This window comes from Cyprinodon tularosa, unplaced genomic scaffold (assembly GCF_016077235.1).
Source record: "Cyprinodon tularosa strain WSP-4 unplaced genomic scaffold, ASM1607723v1 ctg274, whole genome shotgun sequence".
Taxonomy (NCBI): domain Eukaryota; kingdom Metazoa; phylum Chordata; class Actinopteri; order Cyprinodontiformes; family Cyprinodontidae; genus Cyprinodon; species Cyprinodon tularosa.
Window position 1 is genome coordinate 453,770 of NW_024038979.1, and position 7,864 is coordinate 461,633.

Here is a 7,864-nt window from a genome sequence, read left to right on the forward strand (position 1 = left end):
CCACTATTTCACCAGTGCTAGGGCCTCCCTCACGGGGCCCCCACATCAGCCTGTCTTATTCTTGGCATCTGCAGTGGAGAGAGGCAGGCTTTGGGGTGGCGTGTTGGATGTAGTGTACAAGGAGTGGAGCAGGGGGAGTAGTCATCTGAAGAGGAGGAGGGGAGATGGATGAAAGTCTGACACAGTAAGGGAAAAAGAAAACTGGAGGCTGTTGTTAGTTCATGAAATTCCCAACAGCAACAGAGGAAAACTGGGCGCTGAAAACAGTTGCTGACTGAGTTCTTCTTGTGGTTTTTGAAGCCAAATGAATCCATTTCTTCTTCTAAGTCTTGTAGAGAGGGAGTGTTTCAGTGTCATCTAACTAAAATCCAAACCCAAGCTTACATTCAGTGGCTTGTGACATGATGTAATATAATCGAATATATTTAAATGAGTCAGTTTCCACCATAGAAAAACATTTAGGTTAAAAAAAACCCAACAAAAATTCTGTGGAGAGTCCATTTTCGGTAGTGGCACTACTAAATTAATTGGTATTATTTAACAAGACAATGTTATAATAAAAAATGAGTATTTATTCCTGTATCTGCCTCCACGGTTCGGACCCAGTTTCTGTGCAATGGTTTATGCTTCTCGCTTGCCCCATGGATCCTTTTTTTCTTTTCTTGGCTGGGCTGCCATTGTGCGACGCCCTGGGAGCAGTGTGGGGTTAAGAATTTTTGCTCAGGGACCCAGAGTGGCAGACTTTGGAAGTGGGGCTTGAACTCAGAACCTCTGGAATCAAAGCACAATGCCCTAAACACTAGGCCACAACTCCCCCCCGATAGGTTTCACTCCTGTCTTCATGGACATCCATACAGATCCTAGACCTCTTAGCCTTGTCTTGTCCCCAGGTTTCAAACCGGCTATCTGCCTCTGTTGGTTTCCTGACTGTACCCAGAGACTTCTTTTTTGGAACCTTGTCCTTTGCTGAATTTAACTCTAAAAGGGGGGGATCAAGAAGTTTTGCCAGCCAAGCTCCCTTTGTAAGAATGGAGGCATTGCTTGGAAGTGGCCAAGATATTTCTTGTGGTGCACCCTGGTTGTGTACCACTATTGGCACTGTTGCGACCTTGTCCCGTTGCGTCATTGGTTTTACCTGGCTAAGGCCTTCATTGCAGGTTTGCCTGCTTCCAGTGGTTATGCAGTCATACTCATGATCCTTGACAGGTTCTCAAAGATTCTGCATGTTTTTCCTCTCAAGAAACTTCTTAACGTGCATGGATCCCAATGGCATTTTCTAAGGCCATGTTTCCCAGTTCTGGAAGGAGTTCTGCACCGTTCTGGGAGTTACCCTCAGCATCTCATCTGGTTTCCATCCCCAAACTGATGGATAGACAGAGAGAGCAAACTGAGAGGTTGAGACCAGGTTATGTATCCTGTATGACTCTGATTCAGCTAAGTGGTTGCACAATTTACCATGGATGGAACATGCCTTTAACTCTCTTTAATCTAGCACTACTGGTCTCTCTCCTTTCTATGTTGTTTATGGATTCCAGCCACCTGTGTGCGCAATTCAAGAAAGAGAGGCGAATGTGCTTTCTGCACACACTGCTATTTAGAGATGCCAATGGATCTAGAGCAGGCATTCCCAAACTCAGTCCTCAAGGCCCCCTGTCCTGCAGGTTTTAGAGGTTTCCTTGCTCCAGCACAGCTGATTTTAATTGAAAGCTGATTAACAGGCTTTTGGTCTACAGCAATCATTATAACCAGCTGTGCTGAAGCAGAGAAACCTCTAAAACCTGCAGGACAGGGGGCCTTGAGGACCGAGTTTGGGGATGCCTGATCTAGAGAAAAGCCAAATGAGCCACTATGCTGGAGATGAAATCCAAAAATGCTTATATTCACCTATTGCTGCTCCTAACTACATAGCGGGACAAAAGGGTTGGCTCTCCACCAACGATCTTCTCCTGTGGGTCAAGAGTAAGAAGTTGGCACCTCGCTTCAACAATGAAACTTGTGGCTGTCAGCCTCTGACTCCCACGCTCCATGAGAATTCATCCTACGTTTTATGTATCCCGGGTCAAACCATAAGTCTCCTCTGATCTGGACAAATAAAACACACAAAAATACACCTATGTGTCTCCAAAATAACTGACAACACCTCCATCTATATTTAGTTGACTTCCCTTCAAGGTCCGACGCTGCAAATGGGACTATATACTCCAGCTTGGTATCATTCTGACAAAGACAAAAAAAGCTTATGATCAAGATCCTTTTAGTGATGAAGTCTTTCATCATATTCACTTTCACTTTCATCATGCAGACAAAGCCACCAGTTGGGATATAGAAAATTGCATTTGCTAACATTCAAAAAATGGCGATCTCTGCACATGAAGCTGTTTAATGTGTCTTAGGGATGTCATTGAAACATGAGGCTGTTCCCCTGCATGGAATTTACAAAACTAAAACTGGAAATTAAGCTTAGAGAATCTATAGAAGGCCAGGTAGTACCAGATAACATTAATGACACATAAATAAAGATATATTCCAAGATAATAATATTTCATAAATCACTAAAGATGTCCTTTGATTGCTTTATTTTGAAAGGCTGAGTCCTAATCAGATTACGGAGGAGTTTAAACACCTGTCACTTCCACCCACACAAGCTTATATTTCATGAAATCAACACCAAGCCTTCTGGGCAAAATTCTCAGTTTTCAACCAGGTTGTTACACAAAATGTGTGTATAAACGCATTTATAAGTTTTAAGGCCTTTTTTGCCCCTACAGGCTGACGGCTTTCTGTCAACATCCTCCTTCGCATGTCGATGGGAAAGATTTTCCTACTGACTCAGCCGATAGATGCTGGATGTCTATTTGTGTTTACAGAGCTTCCTTTAGGACATCATAGTAAAAAAATTGCCTGCCTCTTATGAGTCTAATCAAAAAACAGCAATGCTTTTAGCAAGACTCGACTAATTAAAACCAACATCTTTTTTGATGAATTGTTGTCCTCCTCATATCCCTCCCTCAGTGTCTCCCTCACTGTGCAGCAGACCTCCCACAAAACATGCACAGATACAAAACACTCAAACATAATACACAGATTTTCCACGTTGCTGTGTTTTAGGAAGTACAGTTTAATGCTGACTCCATGAAATAAAGAGCTTGAGTAAAGCTGATTTGAAATTGTGAAAGAAAATATGAATCAAAAGGCTGGGAGATGTACACAAAGAGAGGGAGTTTATGTGGTTGGTGCACAAAGATGGAGAACTAAAGGAAATAGTTGATGTAGAGGGAAGCTTCTTGCTAAAAACTCTCTAAAGACTCTTTTTTAGTCCAGTGCAGGTCGGCGTACCCCCCCTCCTTCTTCCTGTGTGGTCCGGAGCTCCGAGTCATTCCCAAACAATCGGCATTAATCCAAGGAGCAAGAGCTGCCAGAGCTGCCGGAGCACCCTGGCTGTGGCCTGCACTGACACAACACGCTCTCAACACACAAAGACTCACACCAGCAGACTCCTCCTTTGATCAGTCCTGGTAAAGACGTGTGTTGTACAGTTCTGGACACCAGCTTTTGACTTACAACGCTTCATCATCACAAATCTGAGAGAGCCCCGATGCAATCATGCTCAGGTTTAGCCAGAATGAAAAAAAAGGAGTGCTTTATTAGCACTGTGCAAGGGCGCTTTTTAAGCCGTGTTTCCGGTTCATTTCAGGGTGCAGTTTGCTATTAATAAAACTACTTTAGCTCTTTATAGCCGCCTTTTTAGTATTTTTATAGATTAAAAATACATCAGAAATTTGGCTTTTCAAAAACTTATGCTTCTTGTTGAAGGAGTTTGCCCTGCAACAGGAGGGTTGTTGTTTCAAGCCCCAACTACAGCTTTCAGTGTCGTTGTATATTGCTTACTGACAGTGGTCAGAAGGCCAGGTGGCACCATTGTATGGCAGCCTTGCCTCTGTCAGTGAGCCCCAGGGCAGCTGTGGCTACAATGTAGTTTGCCACCATCAGTGTGTGAGTTTGTGTGTGAATGGGTGAATAGTGTAAAGCTCTTTGGTCAAGACCTTTGAATAGAAAAGTGTTAGCGCCTTTATTTCTTTTTAAATATCCTCTTGAGATTGAAATTGAACTTTGAAAAGATTTTCAAGGATGATTCAAATGAATTTACTGGCTTGGGTTTAGTTAGCGAATTGTGGGATATTTTTTTTGCATAGCCTAAGGTCCTTTACAAGTTTCAAGATGTCCTTAAAAACCTTCGGTGCATTTCAGAGATAATCTAAGACAAAACAGTACCTAGAAACACACTAAAGACTTAATTAAATCCTCAGTGATTTCTCCCAGCACAGAAAGCAACATCTGCTTCCTGTATTCACATTTGGCTGTCCTGCTCCGGACATATTAAACCGATAATCTGACTGCCTGTTTTTTTCACGGTTTGAAGTTACAGTTTTTGGATTGCCTGGAGCTTTACTGAGGTCGTCAGCTGATTATGACAAAAGTAAACTAACAAGAGGTGCGTAAAGGCCCTAAGTCATGCCTTTTGCTACCCTGCTGTAAGGTTTTTCTTTAACATGTTGGTGCTGGGTAGAAGCCAGCTTCAGTTAAGTTGAGTTCAGAATTTTAAGCTAATTTGAAGAAAATAATGAAATATGCAAAATAAACCATTTCTAAGTGTTTTAACTGGGATTAGGAAGTAATAAGCAACTGTTATTTGAGTAACAATCTGTATTGTAATGTTTTTTTTTTGTTATTTATATAGGTGTTATCCAGGTAACACTTTCCCAGGTTGGCTTAACTGACTTTCAGTCATTATTTGTATACCTATAAATATGTTTAACATCAAGCTGAGGATTTTTTAAGGTTGGCTGCAAGCTCTCATTGAGTGGCTTACTCTGACCTCCAACCATTCCTCCGCCTCCCTCGCATGCGAGTCAAGGGATCAAGGATTAGGTAGAAATAAGCTGCAGCTCTGTATATATATTCCTGGCAATGCAACAGCCATCGGCGTCGCCAGACCCCATTTACTGGGGCACGTGCCCCAGTATAAATGAGCTGTGCCCCAGTATAAATCTCATGAATATTTGCAACAGTATTACATTTTTTTAATGCATCAATTTAGATAATTCCAACGGAAGGAGACGTATATTTCTACTCAAATGCGCAGCAAGTGTGTTGGTAACTCCAAATTGAGGATGTATTAGCGCCCCCACGTCAGCGCATGTCACTGCATGAACTGCAGGTAAATTAACACGCTGCTCTCAGCTGAGTTGGATGGGACACTGTGCGGCTACGACGCATTTTTAGTTCTAGTAACGTTTCTTACCTGTCAATTTGATTATTTTCCCAGTGAAACCACATGATTTATAGGCTACTAACTGAAAATTACTGCATTGGTTTGTAGATGGATATCAGGAAATTCCTCACACGAAGCAGAGACAGGGAAGCAGTAAAACAAGATGAGAGAGAGGGAGGTAAGGTCCCGTAATGAATTAGTCATTTAAGCTAAGCAGTTACATTAGGGACGTTATAAGCAATATGATAGATATTTACATAATTATAAATTTACGTTTTTTTAATGTTTGCTGTAGAGAATGAGAATGAAGGTGCTGGAGTAGGAAAGGGAGGAGGAGGCGAGACTGACAGGCAAGAGAAAGGTGAAGGACAGGAGAGACAGGACCATGAAGGTGATGAGGGAGCAACAACCAGCTTCCACAAACAAGAAGGGGACATTAGTGACTTAGGGGGAAAGCATGATGGTCCTAAACAAGTGAAGTTGTCCCACCATCCCCAGGACAAATTTGGAGTAAAAAAACGTTCATTGAATTCAAAATGGTTTGAAAGCTTTTCCTGGTTGATAAAGAAAGCCTTGTTATCAAGGATATGCAGTGTGTTTTGAACTTGCTTGATAACACCATGTTCCCCACACTAACGCAGGCCATCCAGATCTCCCTCACAATCCCAGTCTACAGCTGGAGTTGTGAAAGGTCATTCAGTGTGTTGAGAAGGATCCACACTTGGCTGAGGTGCACAATGGGACAAGACAGGCTCCATCATCTTGCTATTTTATCAGTTGAAAAGGAAGAACTTTCTAAGCTGAGTCACAAGTGATTGACCACTTTGCAAAAATCATAAATAGGAGGTACACTTTAATGCTCAAAAAATAAAAGGAAAACTTAGCTCAGGATGAGTTAAAATTTCCCCCGAACTAAAACTCTGTAACCTAGGAATTAATGATTACTTCAGAATGTGTATAAGGAAACTTTTTATTTGTCAAAGTTGTTGATGTCTTATTTTTTATAGCTGCAATGTTGAAAATGTTCATGTTTGCTAAAACAAATATGCTCTTATACTCATTAATATCTCAACTGGTAATTTTGGTAGGAATGTATCAGGGTGGGGCAGTGTGCTTGTCTGTATTTATGTATAGAAGGAGGGGCATATGCACTAGGGGGCCAGTGCCCCAGTAAAGCTTTGTGCCTAGCAACGCCCCTGGCAACAGCAGAACTGCTTTAATTAGGCTCTGCTCTAATCCACCCATTTACCTGGCCTCACACATTTATCAGTTTTGGATATGTCGAGGCACACAAATGATAAATTGGTTCTGCCTAGCAAACGTGTCTCTCTAGGGAATCCAGGCGGACTCGCCAGTTCCGCCTCTCGGCCTAATTACCCGCTCTGACCAGCCATTAGTCAGGGAGTTAAGGCTGACCTTGACACCACATCCGGCACCCAAACTTCACCCCAATGTGGTCTTTGTCGCGCAGGGGTGTGCTCTCTGGATGTGTGCTGGTTTGACTTGCAGGGAGGAACCGGGTCACTGACTCCCTTATGGCCATTACTGTAATTACAGTTGACATTTCTAATTAATTTGTAGTTTTTTCTGTTTTTCCTTTTTCTTATAAGGCCTAATGAGTAGGTGGGTCAGGGCGGCTGGGTCGTAATTGGGAAGAGTAAAGGAGGCAGCGGGAGGTGAGGAGGTTGTCCAGGAAACATGGGGTGAGTGGGGAGAAGGAAGCAGGCGATGGAGTATGGGATTGAATTGTCAGTCCAGGTTATGATTAGGAGGCACAGATGCGGCCATGTGAGAAATGAATTTCATGCTTGTTGAGTCTGCGACTTCTTCTGGAATGTGGGGGTTTGCTGCTGAGAGAGCTGCTCAGAACGGCATGAAAAACAATGAAACGGGTGTAAACAAGAATCCTAGAGTCCTAGAAGAAGTGTTACACTATTTTTTAGAAATGTCCTTCCTTTTAATGGAATTTATTTAGAAAGTACCAGTTAATAACAAATATCTGAGAAAACAAACAAAAAAAGGCTCAAAGGTTTATTGTAAAACTATATGGTCAGGTTAAGTTAATTTGTATTAATCAAAAAAAGTTTTCTAACCTTGGAAATCCACCTGAATACGTTGAATCACTGACCTTGCAGCAAACCCTCTGCCTGAGCCAACATGTGGCACCTGTGGAAGATTGATTGTATCCAGCCATCAACTTTGCAGCAATCACTCTTAATGAGAATACTTATGGTGACAGTGGAAAATAAGACTCATTAACAGAAATAAACTTTTACCAGAGCCAAGCCCAGGGTAAGTAGCTTTCAGCCTCTATGGACTGAGGATTTAAAAAGGCCGAGCTGCCACAGAAAACACAAAAAAACATGGTACAAAAATACCTTACGTGTAACAAAAAGTGCATGTTTTCCCTCATTTATAATCTATATTACAATCTGTACCAGAAAACAGGTAAGCAGGATAAAATAAATGAAAAAATAAAGGATATAATCAGCAATCATGGCAAATAATGCCTAAATGGAGAGTGGTAGGTTAAAGTAGCAGAGTGAGAAAAAAGGGCCTCTGTGCCCTCCAACAGCATAAGCTCATAGCAGC